Source organism: Mobula hypostoma, chromosome 1, assembly GCF_963921235.1.
Source record: "Mobula hypostoma chromosome 1, sMobHyp1.1, whole genome shotgun sequence".
Taxonomy (NCBI): Eukaryota; Metazoa; Chordata; class Chondrichthyes; order Myliobatiformes; family Myliobatidae; genus Mobula; species Mobula hypostoma.
In genome coordinates, this window is record NC_086097.1 from 192988163 (window position 1) to 193009502 (window position 21340).

Consider the following 21340-nt stretch of genomic DNA (forward strand, 5'->3'; position numbering starts at 1 on the left):
GCCTTGTGGTTATTCACAACTCTCAACTCGAGACTTTTGCCTGACATTCCATACCTACCTATTCATTCATGAGCAGAGAATCTACCCAGTCCTACTCTGTGAGGCTTTCTTCAGTTCCCACCCACCATAAAATTACTCCCATTAACTTAGGTGCTTTAAAATTAGGTAAAGCAAACAAACGTAGACAGAGCAGCTGGATTCCTAAAGTATTAAACTTTATTGAGGGTCTGATAATGTAGGGCTTATAGATTTTAATACCAAACAATTCTGTCATTGGCGGAGTGAATACAGCCTGATGCAATGTACTTTAGACACATTCTATAAATTGTGTACTAGGAAGGATTTATTTTGAAGTGTTGCAATTTAAAAGTGTTTCCAAATGTTGTGACTATCAGTGTTGTTATTATTTGTAGAATGTAGTCCAGATTTCAAGATGCAAATATAACACCTTAGGTTTATAGCTTATGGTTGGTGGGAAATGCAGACTGAATATAATAAATTGCATTTATTTTTAGTTTCTGTTGTGTTTTCCAAAGAGAAAATGAACGAATAAAGTGGAGATTATTGAAATACAGACAATTCATATATTAAATTTAAAATATTATACTTTCTATCCATATTGTTACATTTTTGCTGACAACTCGTATTTCTACTGCTTTATGCTATTATAAACAACATTGCAATGCTGATAAATGTCAGCTGCTTTTTAAATATTTAATCTGTACGTATTTCCTCTGAATCATCACTTTCCTAGTGTTTAGGTGGAATACTTCTATCTATGTTTTATTAATTTATTTGCTCTAGAGAATGCTAAGGGTAACTAAAGAATTGAATCTATAAAAAAAAATTTTAACAGTCAAATTGGCCTTATTCTTAAGGGCTGAACATTTAGGCTAACTGTCCGCTAGATGTTCTTTCAAGAATGAACAATGTGTTTCTATTTAGCTTATTGCTGCATTTAACATTTAAATGATATAAAATAGAAATTTCTATCTAAAGATGAACATAAGATGAGGTTTTGGTTCCCACTCCCCAAAAAGGGTAAAATTTCTCCTCAGAAGTCAGATATTTCCAGTCCTGATGAAGGGTGTCGGCACAAAACATCGACTGTTTATTGATTTTCTTAGAAGCTGCCTGAGATCTGAGTTTCTCCAGCTTTTTGTATGTGTTATGTTGGTACAGGAATTGCAAGGCACCTGGCCACAAATCCCTACAAAGGGTTGCGAGAACTTCTGAGAGGATCATTGAGGTCTCTCTTCCACCCATCAGAGGTATTTCTCAGGAGTGCTGCCCATGCAGGGCCCTTAGCATTATCAGTGATCCCTCCCATCCGTCTAACAATCTCTTTGAGCTCCTACCATCAGGCTGGAGGTACCACAGCATTACAGCAAGAACTGTTATGATGGGAAATAGCTTCCTCCTCCAGGCATAAGACTATGGAACTCCCTGCTACCACCCAGGTCTCATCATGTATGAAGTGCCACTGGTGTTATACTGTTTACTTTTTAACTTGTTTTGTATATGCATCTTATCACTCGTTAATTTATTTGTGGTAATATTACTTTATGTGTTATGTGTGTGAGTTATATGTAATATAACCTTGGTCTGGAGGAATGTTGTTGTACATGTGTACAGTTGAATGATGATAAACTTGACCTTGAGTATGGACTATTCTGATAAACTATTTATCTTACAGTTCCCCTATCGTTAATGTTTCAGGAAGGTGTAAGTGTAAGTCTCCTAATCTGTCTGTGTCCTTCTGTATCCTCCCTACCTGCCCTTCGCATACCTTCATATCATTGGCAAACTTTGCAACAAGACCATCAATTCCATCATCCAAATCATGGACATATTAATATAAAAAGAGTTGGTTCCAACCCAGACCCCTGTGGAAGAACCACTAGTCACCAGCAACCAACCAGAAAAGGCTCCATTTATTCGCACTCTTTGCTTCCTGCCAATCAGCCACAGATCTATCACTTCACCTTAGACTCTGACATTAGGATTTTTCCACTTGTTTTACAAGGCACCTTGCACACTTACTGAACTGACTATATTGCTTAGAATTAACTTCAAAAGTATTGCCTCTGTATAATTGCAGCAGAAGACAGTGAGAACCTCAGCAGTCATCAACAGCATGCTGATTAATATACACAATGAAATCCTTGGTAAGTTGGAGAAGTCTGTCAGAAAGCAGGAAACAGGAGATTGGACAACATCTTGCTATGTGATGCTGTGCAGAGCTTGAGGCCCATTCTTTCCAGCTTGGACATAAGTTCACCCTCAGACTGGATCCACTTCGAACTTGCCCTTCAGGCTATAAGTTGTTGTGTGATAGTGGGCATCTCTTACAACATAGAAAGAAGCAATTTAGCCCACTGTGTTTCTCAGAGCAATCCTATGAGTTCCATTCCCTGTAACCTGCTCTCCCTCACATGCCCACTATCTTCCCGCTATCCTCTATTTCTCTTACCATCCACACATACAAGTTGTAATTTGCAGTGGCCAGTTAACCTACCAAACAGAACATCCCTGGGTTGTGGGAAATATTCTCTCAATCACTCATGGGAAGCTCACATGATCACAGGGAGATTGTAGAAACTAGACACAGCACAGACAGTAATGGAGGTCAAGTGCTGCAATTTCCAGAGTACGGATATTGGCCAACGTAATTGCAGAAGTCAATTGTTTTCTGGGCACTCTAGTTGAATCTTGGGTTGCACTCACAAGTTTGCTTCTCGCTGTCACATTCAGAGTGCTGCCATTGTGTCTCTGGATACTATGGTCAAATGGACTTACACAGCAACCCTGCAATGTGCCCAACAACAGATCACCAATAGTGTTGAAGATGATAGCATTTGCAACTCAGTGAGTCTGCTGGTGTCCTTGTAGCTGCTTAAAATCACCTACTCACATATTTGTTCTCATGCAAAGAATTGCCTGGAGCAGTGGACCCAAAGCTGCTTAAGGTCATCTGGAAATGTCATATGCTGTCTCAAACATGAGAAAATCTGCATGTGCTGGAAATCCAAGCAACACACACAAAATGCTGTAGGAACTCAGCAGGCTAGGCAGCATCTATGGAAAAGAGTACGGTTGACATTTCAGGCCGAGACTTTTCATCAGCCCCTTCTTAAGACCTTAAGATATAGAAGCAGAGCAGAATTAGGCCATTTAACACATCGAGATCCAATTTTTCTCTCAGCCCCAATCTCCTGCCTTCTCCCCATATCGCTTCGTGCCCTGAAAAATCAAGAATCTATCAACCTCTGCCTTAAAATATGAAATAAAGACTTGGCTTCCACAGTTGCCAAAGAATTCCACAGATTCCACAGCATCTGGCTAAAGAATTACCTCCTAATCTCTGTTCTAAAAGGATGCATCTCTATTCTGTGCCTGTGTCCTTTGGTTTTGGATTCTCCTATCATAGGAAACATCCTCTTCACATCCTCTATCAAGGACTTTCACCATTCAATAGGTTTCAATGAGGTCACCTTGCACTCTTCTGAATTCTAGTGAATACAGATCCAGAACCATCAAACACTCTGCATACGACAAACTATTCAATCCTGGAATCATTTTCGTGAACCTCCTTTGAACCTTCTCCAGCTTCAGCATATCCTTTCTAAAATAAGGGGCCCAAAACTGCTCACAATACTCCAAGTGAGGCCTCACCAGTGCTTTATAAAGTCTCAACATTACATCCTTGCTTCAGTCCTCTTGAAATGAATGTTAACATTGCATTTGCCTTCCTCACCACAGACTCAACCTGTAAATTAAGCTTAAGGGAATCCTGCACAAGGACTCCAAAATCCTTGTTTCAAATTCAAGTTTTTGAATTTTCGCACCATTTAGACAATAGTCATTCCTTTCATTTCTTCTACCAAAGTGCATGACCATACACTTCCTAACACTGTATTCCATCTGCCATTTCTTTGCCCATTCTCCTAATCTATCTATGTCCTTCTGTATCCTCCCTACCTGCCCTTCACATACCTTCATATCATTGGCAAACTTTGCAACAAGGCCATCAATTCCATCATCCAAATCATGGACATATAATATAAAAAGAGTTTGTTCCAACCCAGACCCCTGTGGAAGAACCACTAGTCACCAGCAACCAACCAGAAAAGGCTCCATTTATTCGCACTCTTTGCTTCCTGCCAATCAGCCACAGATTTATCCATGCTAGAATCTTTCCTGTGATACTATGGTCTCGTAGCTTGTTAAGCATTGTGGCACCTTGATAAAGGCCTTCTAAAAACCCCAGTACACAACATCATTTGATTCTCCTTTGTCTATCCGGCTTGTTAATTCTTCAAAGAGTTTCAACAGATTTGTAAGGCAAGATTTTCCTTTGAGAAAACCATGCTGACTATGGCCTATTTTATCATGTGCCTCCAAGTACCCAAAGACTACTACTACTACATCAACTCAGGCCTATGGGGCAGGTGTCAAGCACGATGACGGACTCTCCACTTCTCCCTCTCCCTCATCAGTGTGTTCAGTTCATCTACATTAGACACGAAGCTGTCTTCCAGGAGCGTGTTGACCATAGTCTTGGGAGGGCGCCCAGTGTTCATCCTCCCATGCTTGGGCTCCTATATGATGACTAGGCTGGCAGGTAGCTCGGGATGGCATAGACAGTGCCCCGCTAGTTGCAGCCTTCTTGCCTCGATTTTAGTGGTGAGCATCGGTAGGTCGTCATAGAGCTCAATGTTTGTCATGTGCTATTGCTAACTCACGTCAAGAGCCATCCGGAGCATTTGTGTAGAGCAACAATCTAGAGACTTTCGCATAGTCTTGGTGAGTGTCCACATCTCGCATCTGTACGTGAGAATGGACTCTATGACTGCTATGAAGATCCTCTTTTTAAGCCAAGTACCAAAAGAACTCATCCTTAATAACTGACTCCAGCACCTTCCAACCACTGAGGTCAGACAAACTGGCCTATAGTTTCCTTTCTTCTGCCTCTCTTCCTTCTTGAAGTGTGGAGTGACATTTGCAATTTTTCTGTCTTCCAGAGCCATTCCAGAATCTAGTGATTCTTGAAAGATGATTACTAATGCCTCTGTGATCTCTTTAGCCACTTCTTTCAGAACCCTGGGGTAAAAAACATTTGGTCCAGGTAACTTATCTAACTTCAGATCTTCATATGAAGTACATCTTTATATACTGTCTTCCCATTTGGAGGTTAATTGTCTTCCACCAGATCAACAAAAAAATAAGAAAAGGTGAGGGCTTCCAATGAGTGGACAAGAGGGTCCTATTTATCCATACATCGTTAAAAGCCACTTGGCCAGAAAAGGAATGATCTGCATTGCCTCTTCTCTAACCCTTCCTTATCCTGTACTCAGCTGTTGGTAAGTGCAGTGCCAAGGATGTCCAGCACACAGCAAGCAACATTAATTCTTTGCCCCCATTCCCAAAGTAGGGCTGTTCAACAGCTATCCAGGCACTGAGATCATTGTTTTGGCATGTCAGTTGTGTTTACTTCTGCATTTATCGTAACAGAATAGCTTTCACTCTGTTTACATTGCCCATGTCACTTTAGTCACATACTTGAGTCATGTGGTCATATCCATTAACCTCTCCATTTGTTCTGACTGGAGTGTGGATGAGACAGTGGACTGTCACAGAATGAAGGCTTCCTGCCTAATGCCAGGGTACTGAGCACTGACCTATATGAATTGCCACTTATTGCCACACACCAACTCTATGATGAACAAATGTAATCAGTGCAGATTGCAGTGTAAGGTGTTGTGTCTGCTATCAATTCTACAATATACACATTACCTTTTACTGAGATTCTATGAGAATCATTGGTCCCTGAACATACCGTGTGGACAAGTCCTCTTGTGATTCCTTTCCCTCCTGTACCTCACCCACCTCCCATCTCTCTCTTCATTCTTATCATTTTCCCGTTCTGTGTGCCTTCTACTCAACTTCTTAGTCATGCTGTATTGCAAGACATTTTGCTTCCAATTGTATATTTTGTTTGGTTTGTATAGAAACCTTGAAATCAAGATAAATTCCTTCAGAAATTCTGGAAGGCACCACCACTTGTCAGCAGAAATCTGACAGCATTTTCATTATCGTCTTGCTGCTCCACCATCAGCTGTTAATGTGGTCACTGACCTTTTGTTAAATTGGCAAATTGGTAACTGCTACAGAGATAGCACAGTGCAGCTAAACAATAAGGTAGAAAATCATAATGAGTTAGATTATGAGGTCAAGAGTCCATCTTATCATAATAGAGAACCATTTTATAGTCTTATAACAGGGAGGTAGAAACTCAGAATCAGAATTATTGTCACCGGCATGTGACATGAAATTTGTTAACTTAGCAGCAGCAGTACAATGCAATAAATAATCTAGCAAAGAAATATTAATATTAAATAATAATAATAAATTAAATTAAAATAATAATAAACAAGTAAATCAATTACATATATTGAATAGATTTTTTAAAACATGCAGAAACAGAAATACTGTACATTTTTTAAAAAGTGAGGTGGTGTCCAAAGATTCAATGTCCATTTAGGAATCGATGGCAAAGGGAAAGAATCTGTTCCTGAATCACTGAGTGTGTGCCTTCAGGCTTCTGTACCTCCTACCTGATGGTAACAGTGAGAAAAGGGCATGCCCTGGGTGCTGGAGATCCTTAATAATGCACGCTGCCTTTCTGAGACACCGCTCCCTAAAGTTGTCCTGGGTACTTTGCAGGCTAGGATCCAAGATGGAGCTGACTAGATTTGCAACCATCTGCAGTTTCTTTCGGTCCTGTGCAGTAGCCCCTGCATAGCAGACAGTGATGCAGCCTGTCAGAATGCTCTCCACAGTACAACTATTGAAGTTTTTGAGTGTATTTGTTAACATGCCAAATCTCTTCAAACTCCTAATGAAGTATAGCTGCTGTCTTGCCTTCTTTATAACTACATCGATATGTTGGGACCAGGTTAGATCCTCATAGATCTTGACACCCAGGAACTTGAAGCTGCTCACTCTCTCCACTTCTGATTCCTCTAAGATGATTGGTATGTGTTCCTTCGTCTTACCCTTCCTGAAGTCCACAATCAGCTCTTTTGTCTTACTGATGTTGAGTGCCAGGTTGTTGCTGCGGCACCATTCCACTAGTTGGCATATCTCACTCCTGTACACCCTCTCGTCACCACCTGAGATTGTACCAACTATGGTTGTATCATCAGCAAATTTATAGATGGTATTTGAGCTATGCCTAACCACACAGTCATGTGTATACAGAGAGTAGAGCAGTAGGCTAAGCACACACCAAAGGTGCGCTAGTGTTGATCATCAGCGAGGAGGAGATGTTATCACCAATCCGCACTGTTCTTGAGCCTGTTAATACATGCTTTTAGAATTTGGGAAACATGTGCCAGTCATAATTAACTTGACAAGATCAAATGCCTGGCTAAACGGCTCTAACTATTAGTAAATACAGGCATTCAGGAAACCCAGGAGCCCTATGTTCTATGGCAAACCAGAGTCCCACAGGGCTCATGACAGTACCTCTCTTCCCAAGCCTGGCACCTGACAGCCCACGGAGCCCTGGGGAACTGCAGACAGGGCTAGAAAAACCTGCAACAGACCTGGTGCTCTCAAGGCAGGGCTGGAAAAACCCTGGGAAGACATGATGACAGGGTTGGAAAAACCCCAGGGTAGAGCTCATGCTCTCGAGACAGGGCCAGAAAAACAGGAACAGTGTGCATATAAATCAGGAGCAGTGCATTGCATCTTACTTGGAAACTCTGCATTGCATACAGCTTGGAAACATGGCACATCACTCAGAAACACAGCATACCATGGGAGACATTACAAACTTTGTCAGCACAGAGAACCCCAGGAAAAATCTTGAACATAGACTGGAGAAGCTTGAAATGAAACCTTTGGGAACCTTCAACACAAAAACTTCAGGAACCCTCGGCGACCAGACTAAATAAAGAAGGCATCCCCCCTGCCAACTGATGTCCAAGCCTCTGTAGAACCTCTGCTGGGTGCATTCAAAGTGGAATCCTTCTGTCATAGTGTGAGCTCACAGGACTGGACCTGAACAGCACACTCTCTCCATCACAGCGGTCACTGGCATCAACTCAACCCAGGGGTAGCAGACATCAGAGTCTTGTCACAGTGATCATTGGCACTGACTCAACCCAGGAGTGGAGGAATGGCAGACTACCCACGAAGAGACAGGAACGAGAGGTTAGACACAGGAATACCAACAGAACATCAGGAGCATGACCAAGCAACTCCACAAGACAAATCATTCTACCAAACACACGGTGAAGGACTCTGCTTCCAGAGAACGAGAGTCACGTTTAACTTGACAAGATTAAACTGAAAGCACTTGGGCTTAGCAGCCCTAATAATTAGTGAATATAGGAGCGCAAGAAACCCAATCACTCAATGCTCGATGGCAAGCCCCAGAGGCCCGCATGGCTCACAACATTAAAGCTCTCAACTTGCTCAAACTCAGCAAAGTTGACATAGAGAGAAGCATGTGGCCAGCCACCCCCGAGGTCAATGACCAGCTGTTCTGTTTTGTTTTCATTGAGGGAAAAGTGTTTTCATGACACCATGTTACTTAACCTCTACTTCTCGTACTCTGAGTCACTGTTACTTGAGATACAGCCCACTATGGTGGTATCATTTACAAACATTAGTACAGGACAAAACAATAACAGATTGCAAAATAAAGTTTTACAATACAGAGACAGTGCAACACAGTAAGAAGGTAAGGTTCAAGATTACAGCAAGATAGATTGTGAAGTCAAGAGTCCATTTCATCATACTAGGGAAGCACTTACTAGTCTTATAACAGTGGAATGGAAGCTATCTTTGACTCTGCTGGTAAGTGTTTATGGGCTTTTGTATCTTCTGCCTGATGTGAGGGAGAATAGAAAATGTCCAGGATGGATGGTGGTTTCAATTATGCTGCCTGCTTTACCAAAGCAGTGAGAAGTATAAATAGAGTCAGAGAGGAGATGGGTTCTATGATGTACTGAGCTATGTTCTCAACTCTATGCAGTTTCTTATGATCACAGACAGACTAATTACCATATCAAATCAGGTTGCATCAGGATAGAATGCTTTCAAAGGTGGAACTTTAAAAATTGGTGAGGGTCAAAGGGGCATGCCAAATTTCTGTAGCCTGCTGAAGAAGTAGAGATGTTATTGATCTTTCTTGGTCTTGGTATCAGAGCAGATGTCTGGTGATATTCACTCCTAGGAATGTAAAACTCTCAACCCTCTTCACCTCACCAACTGCAACGCACCATTCAGGTCCTTGAGACTTGATGCCTGTCATGAATTAAAAGGCACTCTGCTGTTATTCGTACAGTCATCTCCCAATTTGCTGCAGGTCAGTCAGATTCCTCCTTCTCCCCTCCTTCCCCATCTTAATCTGTTGTGGAAGAGATTCACTTCCATGTTGAACAGTTATTCAATGTTTCCTAATCCAGATTGATTTCCATATGCCTGCCACCACATGTGGCAGCCACAAGATACATCTCCTTACAGAAATGTAGATTTTTATGTGGTGCAGATGAATATAAAATGATGCGAGCCACTCATGGTGTTGAAATGCTGCTGAGAAGTAAGGCCATTAAATAGCAAGCTTAGAGCTGGTTGATTGTAGCAATAATACAAATGCGTGCCAGCAGGAAGTTAGCATGCGACGTGCATCGAAAGCAACAGGTACAACCCATATTGCAATGCCATTTCCTGTTTTCCAGGACTACCACTTTAGCTTCATATCTTCTAAATTCAAACTATATTCCTCTTTTCCTCTATTTTGGTCCCATCATTCGTTCTTTACTGAATGAAGTGATTAATACTGTATACTCACAACCAACTCAGAATTGAATTAATATCATACCCAGATTATTTTCAGGACACTTTTTTTTAAAATAAATCTCATTCATTCTAGAATTAATTTCTTTGTGAAAAAAATGTCATTGCATTTCAAATCTATATGTTTATTTATTTGAGACTGGCTTGACAGTAATCTAATACAAGCACTATGCTGAACAATAAAATCCTTATATCCTGACCTCTAATCAGTTCTCCAGCTCCGTGAGCCATATAAAGTTGTATTATGATTTATACAAGAGTGAGTCATAGAGAAACTAAATTTACTCAAAAAGATTATTTTATTCAGAGATATTTCAAGATTGATTTGCAAATTTAAACCATAAAATGCAAATTTTAATCAAATATAAATTTTAAATTGTTAAAAAAAAATCTTTAAGCATAAATAGAAAGTATTGGAAAACATCTGCACCATTTGTCGGGAGAGAAACCTGCTTAATATTTCATTTTGCTGATCTTCAGTGAGGGCTACAAGAGTTAGAGATTAAAGCCTAAATATACATCCCCGGCCACATGCTAAATGCACCACGTAGGCATGGCAGCATGTTGCAGTTCACTGGAAAAATTTTGAAAGTGGAGTACAGCCCACTGCTGCCACTGAATAGTACAGTCAGCACCAGTAATTATGTTTTTCTGAGACTAACATTTTTTTTAATAAGTGTATATGTGGGAATGTGCTGTGAGAGTTCAGGCAGGGCAGGGAACTTTGAATAGATGGTGAGAGAGGGTGATAATGCAACCAGTCAGATAATTGCACAAGGCAAAATGGGTGGTAAAATGCTGCAGTTTTTTTTAAATATCTGCTAAGAAAGATCCAGAAATCTGGGGAGTGGAAGAGAAAGACAGGTTATCTCTGAGATGTGAATCATTCCACAGGCCATATACCCAAAAGGGACCCTGAATGAAGAATCTACCCCACTCACTCTGGTGTAGTGTATTTCCCCTTGACAGATTGAAGAAAGGAGCGACAACACAATTGAATGTTGAGGCTGACTCCATCTCAACAGAATTGCTGTTGCTGCTGTGAAGCTGTGCTCAAATTTTGCTTTCCATTGTTACAGTGAGAAAGTGCAATTACTTCTTAGTATGTTGTTATTAACTCTTGAAACAGCAATTGCTTCTCTCTTCAGTAACCTCAGAGCAACCTTTAGAATATGTAAGCAATTTTACACATCCTCACATTGCTGGGGAAATTGTTTTACCACACCTGCCCCACCCCCACTTCTTTTAGATTTTTTTTTCATCCACTAAATAAACTTGTATTAAATTGCTTTTAATTTATCAGAGAAAAGAGATTAGATTGATTTTTGAAATATTAAAGAGAAATGATAGGGTAACTGGTTGTAATCAGAGTCCATTGTCTCTAAATCAAATTCAACATGTCAAGAGTAATAAAATTTAGAATTCTTCTCTGCAAGTGTAAAAGATGCTAATTCATTGTTATTGCTTAATCTGACAATTTAGTCATAATTACAGTTATTAAGAAATATGAAGGAAGATCAGAGATATATGGATATCAGTTATGATCTTATAGAATGGTAGAATAGACATGTGAGGCTAAATAGCAGGAAATGCATTCCATTATCTCTTACCAGTGAGAAAAATCCATTATTTATTAAATGCATTTAACCAATTTTCTGCATCATGGATTTTAATGTGATGATTGAATAATGGCTTTGCTTTTACCCTGCTGCCCTACTATAAAATTACAAGATGTCTAGTCTGAGTCAAATGATTAAGATTTTGAAATCACCATTTAGAGTCATGGAATCATTAAGGGCCATTGAATCTATGGTACTACCAGAGTATTTCCATTGCTCCCATTCCCTTTCTCTTTCCCAGGATGCTACCAGAAAACAGAAAATAAGGGATTTAACAACAACCTGGTACATTGATGCAGACTGACTTTATGCAGAGCTTGAAGGCCATTCTTTCCAGTTTGGATTTGGTGGAGAGTCTCTTTTCAATGACATTCAATTCCCTTTTGAAAGCCTGGATAGATTTTGTTTCTACCACCCCTATAGGCAATGAGGTTCAGATTATAAGTACTCTCCTCACAAACAAATTCTTACTCACATCCCTTTTTAACTTAGTTCAAGATGTTGAATATGTGCCCTCTGGTCCTTGTTAATGGGAACAGCTTCCCTCTTATTTTAGCTAACCAACTATGATCATGTTTGCCTCTATCAAATCTCTTCTCAACCCATTTTGCTCCAAGGAATTTTCATACTGTGTTTGAGTAAAAATAGAAGTACTGTTGTTCTTGGTAGCTCTGTATTTCTTAGTAAAGATAATTTTCTTTCTCCTTTCTTATTTCACCACTAATATAAAATTAATAAGTAAAACATGAAATGATCACCAACAATTTAATTTGAATTTCCTATTGCCATGAGAGATTATTCTGAGAGATCTATTTTAAACTAATAAATAATAGGCTGAGAAATTCTTATTCAACAATGTATTATTTCATAAGTTTGTAGTAATGACTTAGTGTTGCTACAATATAAGTATCATTACAATGTCAGTGACGAAAGGTTGATTAACAGTTAACTTCAGCACAGACAGTAACACAAAAGATGGCAACCATCTCTTAAATAAATTATGAAGAAATAGTTCTGGTGTAATTTCAAGCTACTAATCAAATCTAGAGTTCACAAACTAATTAAAAAGCATTCTAGTTTCACTCTTGAGTTTTGTGATTTCATCTTGATTAAATTATTGTTTCAGAGCATTCAAAATGCAGAACTCAGAAGAATCCTATGAATACACAGCCAATCAATCAGCATCCATGAAAAGAAATGACCTTCCATTAGAATGTGAATCTATCATGAACTAAACGTTTTAAAGAAAATACATGATAGGGCAAAGGGGCAGGGAAAAAAAACATGAGGGTCATGTCCGTAACACCATGGATAATTAAATGACAAAGGGGATGATTATGTGAAACAAACTCAGATAAGGAGCAGCCCGGTAGCAGAGTGGCTAGCACAATGACTTACAGTACAGGCAACTGGGGTTCAATTCCTGCCCCTGCCTGTAAGGAGTTGGTATGTTCTTCATGCAAGAATGTTTTTGTGTTCCTCCCCATTCCAAAGATGTACCATTTGGTAGGCTGATTGAGCATTGTAAATTGTCCCGTAATTAGGTTAGGATTAAATTGGGGGATTGCTGGGTGGCGAGGCTCGAAAGGTCCAGAAGGGCCGATTCCATGCTGTACAGTGAAGTTCAAAATGGCTCAAAGCAAAAACATTGTTTTATTCATTTACATTGATGAGGATGTCTGGCAAGATACAGTAAATGGTATTGCCCACCCCTAACATCCTTGAAAATGTGATAACAAATCTTTTTCTTTAACATTTATTCCCTAAGGTGAAAGTAAACTCACAGGGCTAATGGTTAGAGTGTTCCAGGTTTCTGAACCAGAAAAATATTGGGAATTTAGTACTAATGTCTCCCTCTGCCTACTTTTGTTTACAATGGGTCTTCAACTTAATTAATACTAACAATAAGAAAGTTATAACTAAGGATCTTAACAGCAGTACAAAAGTTGTAACTATGGATCTTTAGTAAATGACGAAAAATCTAAATTCCTATTCCTTTGTGAAATACCCTTACTTAGGTTGAGAAATTACAGCAATATTAATGTAACAACTGACTCCAAGCTATCCTTTCCTTTTTTTTCCTACCACTTACTGCTATGAGTTGAACCTTGCATTAATTCACAAATATTGCAGGATTCAATTTATTGATAATCTGACAATTCTAACATTATAGAGCCATAAATTTGAATTATATATCAGATATTTTAAAAAGAATAATTCCCATAGCTATCCTGGGATTCATTAGACTAAAAATTCAGGGTCTGAGGACAATTTCAGAAGACAAAACAGAATTAAGCTATTTGGGCCATCGAGTCTGCTCTGCCATTTCATCATGGCTTATCCATTTTCTCTCTCAGCTTCAACTTCTTACCTTCTCCCCATATCCTCTCATGCCCTGACTAACCAAGAATCTATCAAACTCTGCCTTAAATATACCCAATGGTGCCCCTCGGGTTCTTCGCAGGTAAGATAAAGAAGAATCCTAAGAGATTCTGTAAATATATTAAGAGAAGAAGGGTATCTTAGGAGAGCAACACACATCAAAGTTGCTGGTGAACGCAGTAGGCTAGGCAGCATCTCTAGAAAGAGATACAGTTGACGTTTTGGGCCGAGACCCTTCGGCAGGACTAACTGAAAAAAGAGATAGTAAGAGATTTGAAAGTGGGAGAGGGAGATCCAAAATGATAGGAGAAGATAGGAGGGGGAGGGATGGAGCCAAGAGCTGGACAGGTGATTGGCAAAAGGGATATGAGAGGATCATGGAACAGGAGGCCCAGGGAGAAGGAAAAGGGGGAGGGGGGAAAACTCAGAGGATGGGCAAGGGGTATAGTGGGAGGGACAGAAGGAGAAAAAGGAGTGAGAGAAAAAGAATGTGTGTATATAAATAAATAACGGATGGGGTACAAGAGGGATTTATACTTGTGCGTACGGACTATGCCGTGGGGCTGATTTATACTTTTGCATAGCCCTACGCCATAGCGAGCATGAGTAGTTGTGTCTGCGTCGCTCTGCAATTCACCATCAAAATGCTAGTTGGCGATGGGGTTTCTGTGCCACTGTGTTGAGTTTCTTCGTGAGAGACATGCACGAGGAAATGCATTTCAAATATTTTCGGATGTCGGCAGGTAGATTTGACGATTTGCTTCATTGTCTCCAACCATTTATTTCGCATCAGTGTACAGACATGGCGGAGAAAAGCAACCGAAATGCATAGGAGGAAATGCGATGCTACCAAGCCGACCAATCACAGATGTTGCAGTCTGCGTCGCCGCAACGCGTGAGTTACATTCTTGGGGAGGTGCACATCACTGTACGGCGTAGGGTACCTGGTACCCATGGCGTACATTTGACACAGAAGTATAAATTGGGCTTTAGTTTCCTAGTCTTTATTGGCTTTACCACCATAGAATCTCCTGTGAGTTCCATTGTTAGCCTCCCATTCTCAATCATCTTTTTCTATTCTTCTAACTCAATCTTTTTATCTTCAAATTCCTTCACTGCTGCTTTCTTCTCTTTGCAGTAATATAATTCCTTTCCACTTGTTCTGTCTCCAGTTGCAGAAAAAGCTCTGCATTTCATATTCTTTCCTTGTATTGTTGATCTAGTTTCTTCATCTTTTTCTGATACTCCTGCAAAGTGCCTTCCTGTAACTGCTGTAGCTGTCTTTTGAGAGATGTCAATTTCTCCTGGTACATCTGCTCTTTTACTTCCAGGTAGCCTTCATCATCCTGCTTATTGGCAATATCTGTCTCCCTTGCATCCTCTGTATCTTCATCCGAGTCACAGCTATGGATATTGCATTCATCCTCCTCGTCATTGTAATAGTCGACAATGGGTGAGAGGAGAGCTGCGGACATCTTCCCCACCGAGCTGCCCTCCTTTGTTGACACAACTATTGTCTTGATAGTGTGCCAGTCCAACTGGATTTTCCTGAGCCATTCACGTCCCAGCAATGGTGGTCCTCCACTTTTCAGTACATAGAGGTTCAGCTGCTGTGTTTTGTCTCCGTAGGTCACTGTCACTTCAATTTTACCTTTGGGATGCACTTTCTATCCTGTGTAAGTCTTTAGCAGTAGTTTAGTTCGTTTCAGAGGTATGTGAGAAAACAGTCGTTTGTAGTCGTGTACAGAGATCACTGTTAAAGCTGAGCCTATGCCCAATTCCATTTTCAATCTCACGCCTGCCACTTGTGGAGTGATCCATATTACTCTTCGATCATCTGTCTCTTTCACGCTGTGAAGTTGCCGACAAGACAATTCACTTTTGTCGGAGTTGTTTCCATCAGAACTGCTTTCATCAGAACCGCCTTCTTTCATTTTGTGTACCTTGTTTTATTTTCCTTCCTGGGGCTTCTTGTTTCTCTGTATTTTGCCCTTTTTCTGCTGTTGACTAGCTTTGCATACTCTGCCAATGTGGCCCTGTTTGCCGCAGTTTCTGCATTCTTTGTCTTTAAACCGGCAGTCATCTGGATCGTGTGACCTGTTCCCACAATGGTAAAATTTCTGTCCTTCATTCCTATTCAGTGACATTTTATTTGTGGCATATTCCAGAGATTTTTGTTGTATCTCGGAAGCACCCCATGCCGCTGTTTTAATTAATATTACAAAGTTTAGCGCTTTCTCGAATGTAAGGTCTCTTTCACACAGAAGCTTCTTCTGTGTGGTTTCACAGTGCCTGCCACACACTAACGTGTCCCTCAATGCATCCGATAAACCAGCTCCAAATTGACAATGTTCTGATAATTTGCACAATTCAGCGCAATATTCAGAAATGCTTTCATTTTTGCTCTGATTCCAATTGTGAAATTTAAATCTTTCAGCAATGACTATTGGTCTGGGGTTTAAATGCTGTTCAAGAGTGTCTACTATTTGCTTGAATGTTTTGTCAGCTGGCTTTTCAGGGGTTAACAAGCTTCATAGCAGGCCGTAAGATTTTGCTCCCATAATACTGAGTAAGACCCTGGCTTTCTTTTTATCCTTAACACTGTTAGCCTCACAATATAACTCCACTCTCTCAATGTAAGTTGCCCAGTCTTCAATGCCACTATCAAATGCTGTAATGGTTCCAATCATCACCATCTTTGTTATGTTAATTAAGCCCCGTTCTCCCCTTATATTCCTTTTTGACTCACGTATCCTTTTTGCTAGTGCCGTGAGCACACCCCATCTAGATGTGTGTGTGTCGCTCCTTTTTATCTCCCTTTGGGGGCAGGCAGACCCTCAGTCCCTGGGGTCAGCACCGACTGTGGTCTCACCTGGACGTGCTGCGGTTCCAACAGTGTCCCTTAGTCTCCTGACGTCTCTGACCCTGGCTGTGCTCCCGCTTCCTTTCAGACTCGCAGTCTCTCTCTGCCTCCTTCTCCCGCTCCTTGGCTTGTTCCTTGTGCTCTTCTTCCAATTGTCATTATCAATTAAAACACAGCGTACCAATACGATGTAGGTTCATTAAGCTCGTCATCAATTTGTTGGGTATGTGGCCTGGTTACACAACAATGCTATTAATAAAAACGCTGGAGACGGGAGCTAAGATTCATGGTTCTTCACTGGCAGAAACCGAACTCGGCACACACGTACAGATCAATACGCGCCTAATAACGCATGCAGTGACATGTTACTGAAACATAAATTAGTCCCTTATTATACTGTAGACTATACGATACATGAACATTTATTCATATCAAAAACACAATTACTGAAACACTGATTATCCACACCAACAAAACTCCCTAAACTATTAAATATAATTTTCATTAGTGATAAATCAGTTTACTCAAATACAATGTAGATATCTAAGAAAGAGTAAAAGCAAATGATAATATTCTATTCACAGTTAATAATTCAAAGAAGCTTTAGTATTTGTTATTCTATAATTAATTTTATCGAAAACATGAATTGTGATCTCACCAGTGAAATTTCTGGTGCACTTTTGCACAACTTCCCCAAATGCACATCAGTCAAAAGTAATTTCTTCAACACTGCTGAAAGAAAATTGAATCATGGATGAATTTTCTATTTTTTTCTGACACAACTCCTCAGGGCATTCCAAGCTCTTCAGTGCCAATTAATTATTTCTGGAGCATAATCATTGCTGTACGGTAGGAATTACAACAGCCAATTAGTGAAGAAAAACTTCAAACCACAGCATTATAAAGACAAAAATTTTATTTCAGTAATATTGAGTAAGGATATATTAGTCAGGACAATGGTGATATAGGATCTTTTGAGTGTTCTTTCATGCTTCTTGATTTTTCATCTCATGCAAAAGATAACACTCTACATGCCATGTTCACGTTCACTGAGATCACCACTGTAGCTGGCCAAATCAGTGGTGCTGATAATGTGACATATACAAACGGTAGGAACGGTACTAAAAATCTGGTTGAATGGTGCCAAGACAACCACAACCTTTCAACCCACATCAGCAAGACCAAAAAGCTGATTTCTTTCTACAGGAGGAAGAAGCAAGAGGTCTATGAGCCAGTCCTCATCCGGGGATCGGAGGTGGAGAGGGTCAATAACTTTAAACTCCTTGATATTATCATTTCTGAGGAACTGTTCTGTGACCTGTATGTACGTGCCATTGCAAAAACAGCACAGCAACACCTTTACTTTCTTAGAAGGTTCCACAGATTCTGTAGATCATCTAAAGCTTTAACAAACTTCTATAGATGCATGGTGGAGAGAATCCTGACTAGTTGTATTATGGCCTGGTTTGTAAACACCAATACCCATGAAGAGAAAGGCATAAAATTAGTGAATACAGCCAAGTCCATCACAGGCAAAGCCCTCCCCACCATTGGGAATATCTACAAGGAGCGCTGCCACAAGAAAGCAACATCAGTTATGAAGCATCCCTGCCACCCAGGCGTCCTCTCTTATTGCTGTTGCCATCAGGAAGGAAGTATAGGAACCAATCATCCCACACCACCAGGTTCAGGAGCAGATAATGCCCTTCAACCGTTAAGCTCCTGAACCAGTGTGGATAATTTCACTCACCTCAACACTGAACTGTTCCACAACCTATGAACTCACTTTCAAGAAGTCTACAACTCATGTTCACAATATTTTTTTTTTTGATAATTGCACACTTTGTCTTCTTATACATAGAAACATAGAAAACCTACAGCACAATACAGGCCCTTCGGCCCACAATGCTGTGCTGAACATGTAATTACTTTATACACATTGGGTGCTTGTCAATCTTTGTTTATGTGCAGTTTTTCATTGATTTATTTGTGTTTCTTTGTATCAACTGTGAATCCCCTCAAGAAAATGAATCTCAGGGTAGTTAGTATCTGATGATATATACATACTTTGATAATAAACTGACAGAACATTTATTGCTCAGGAGTGTTAGTGTAGATTTTGGTGATTAAATTCCTGGAGTAAAACTGAAAGACAGGAAGGGTGCAAATATAACTGTAATTTCTTTGGAGGAAGCAAAAAGGAAGAACATAATTGTGATATTTCTTATAGGAAATGTATATTGCAAGGCTTAAAACTAAATGCCTGTGACATAGGAAAATAAGCTCATGAAATGGTATTGCAAAGAAGAAAGGCATTTCTTAAGTTTTAAAGTACAAATACAAATTTGTTTTCTAATAAATATACTGCCCATTAAATTACTGGACTGAAAACTGATCTCAGGTGTGGCAATGACAAGGAGTCTGTGGTAGATAATAATTTAGGTTAGGAAGGGGTAAACAATCAATTTGGCTTCTTTTGTAATCAACATCTGCCTGAAAGGGCATATATTGAGATCAATTAAGGAGAAGATTGGATTTAATTTTGATATATCAAATTATCCACACGCCCACCATCATGGCTCACATAACTGTGATGAGGTATTGGAATTCTGCTGTTAGCTTAGTGTGAGTCATTACCTTCAAGAGCATAGAAGAGGGGAATGTTCTGCTAAAAATAAGATCAGACCTATTAAATATTATTTTCGGTATCTTTTTAAGCAGTGATTCATACCTACATGATTAAATTTTTCATCCTCTGATTGAACTATGTGCACTGTTATCTTCATAAATCATTTATACTGCTTTTTGTCACAAAGAGGTACAAATTTCTAATGATAGCATGGTTTCTCTATTTCCATTGTATGCATCAGCGTGTTAAGTTCATGTGTTAATCATGACTCTTTCCTCTTGAATCAAAAGATTATAGGATGAAATCCAGTTTTAAAGACCTGAAAACAAAAACTTAGGTTGACATGTATCAAAATAGTGTCTCGCAATTAGACATTAAACTAGGCTTTGCCTGCACTCCCAAGTTGAAGTAAAAGCTTCTATGACAACAGTGGGAAAGAAATGGTGCCCATTGTCCAAGAACATACTTATCCCTTGATCAACAGATCTTAAAAGAGATTATAAACCTTTATTTCAATGATGTTTGCAGAAGTTTGTTACATCATTAGAATATATGAACAGAATGAGGTGGCTTAACCTTTTGAAGACTGGTTTGCACTTAATGAGAATGTGGTTGTTTTGGCTTAACTCTACATCTTCCAAATCACTTCATAATTTTGGTTAACAAAAGATTATCAGGAGAAGATTTAAAGTTAATATTTGACATAATGCAAATTGCCATTTATGAAAGAAATACATTTTTATACCAGCCTTTCTATGTAAAAATGCAACCTAACTTCATTCCTGAAAGGGTCAGCTCCACATTTAACATGATATTCTCTTGTTTTAGATTTCCCAGAAGGGGCAAGTAGTTCCGGCATAAGTCCCTTAAAGTCAAATTATGTGTGTGTGTCAATCTCCTGCGCTGTTCTACAGGCTGATTTGTGATCAGGTATGGTCTTCATGTGGGTCTGCTGCCAGATAGGGAATAATTTTGTATGTCAACAAAATTAAGTTTCCATTTAAAATGCCAGAATTCTGCTTTTATTTTAAGAAGATTCTTTTTTGACAAATATGGATAAGGATTACACCTTTCAACCCCTTAAATATGTTCTTTCTCTCAGGACTAGAGACATCAGGGCCAAATTGCTTTTCAAATTCCATCCGTCTCCCTTAGTTCTATATAATTTATAATCTTATAGTAGAATGGGCCTTTCCTTCTTATCCCATACAAAAGCTTTCCATCAATTATCACTGACTTCATAATCGCATAACCCTCAGTTATGTCACCCCAACTTTCTGTGTTTCAGGGAATACAAACATAGTCCATGTAATCGGTCCTCATAATAAGATCTTTGAAGTCCTGAAAATATTTATTGAACTCTGCACTAAATCCTTCCTGATTTTTATTTGTGTTTACAGGAAAAATAATATTTAGAATTCTCCACACCGGGGTTGGGGGACAAGGAGGCGGAATTGTATGGGTGTTCTGTCATCTGCATATCAGGAAAATCAAAGGATATAGAGATGATGCAGGAAAGTGGTGTTGAGAAAGGAGATTAGGCATGGCCTTTATTAATGCTTAAACAAATTCAAAGGACCAGATGTCTCCTAGTCCTATTTCTCATGCCTTTATGGCCTTACTTTCCTCCAAAAGAATATTAATATTAGGAGTATAGTTGAAATAAATAGAGAAGAAAATATAGACTGATATAACATTGCCTTAGCATTAAACCGGTCTATTCATTATGCACAGATGCCGGGAGGCTGCCAGATATGCACAGCATTTGCCAGCACTGTCTGCTTCCCTTCCAGCATGAGCAATGCATTATATTTAAGATAAACAATTGAAAATACTTTTAAAAAATTAAATGTGGAACAAGCCATATTATATCTGAGCAACTTAAGAAAAGTAATAGGTAACTTGATTGAAGCATACCGTAGAAAGCGCTGAGAGATTTTGACAGGATAGAATTGAAGAGAATGTTTCCTCTTACGA

At 39.5% G+C, this 21340-nt stretch overlaps 1 protein-coding gene across 15 annotated transcripts in view; it reads left to right on the forward strand.

Moving 5' to 3' along the window:
• The window catches only part of dlgap1a (discs, large (Drosophila) homolog-associated protein 1a), an 890995-nt gene that overhangs the window by 618910 nt on the left and 250745 nt on the right, over positions 1-21340 (forward strand). For 3 of the 15 annotated variants that reach the window (XM_063062219.1, XM_063062166.1, XM_063062264.1), the window contains one exon: positions 20192-20293. The exons of 11 other annotated variants lie outside the window; for them this stretch is intronic. The gene's annotated coding sequence lies outside the window, so the exon portion shown is untranslated. Of the gene's footprint in view, positions 1-14696; positions 14767-20191; positions 20294-21340 lie in introns of those variants that run through there. One more of the 15 variants, XM_063062284.1, reaches the window with a different exon arrangement.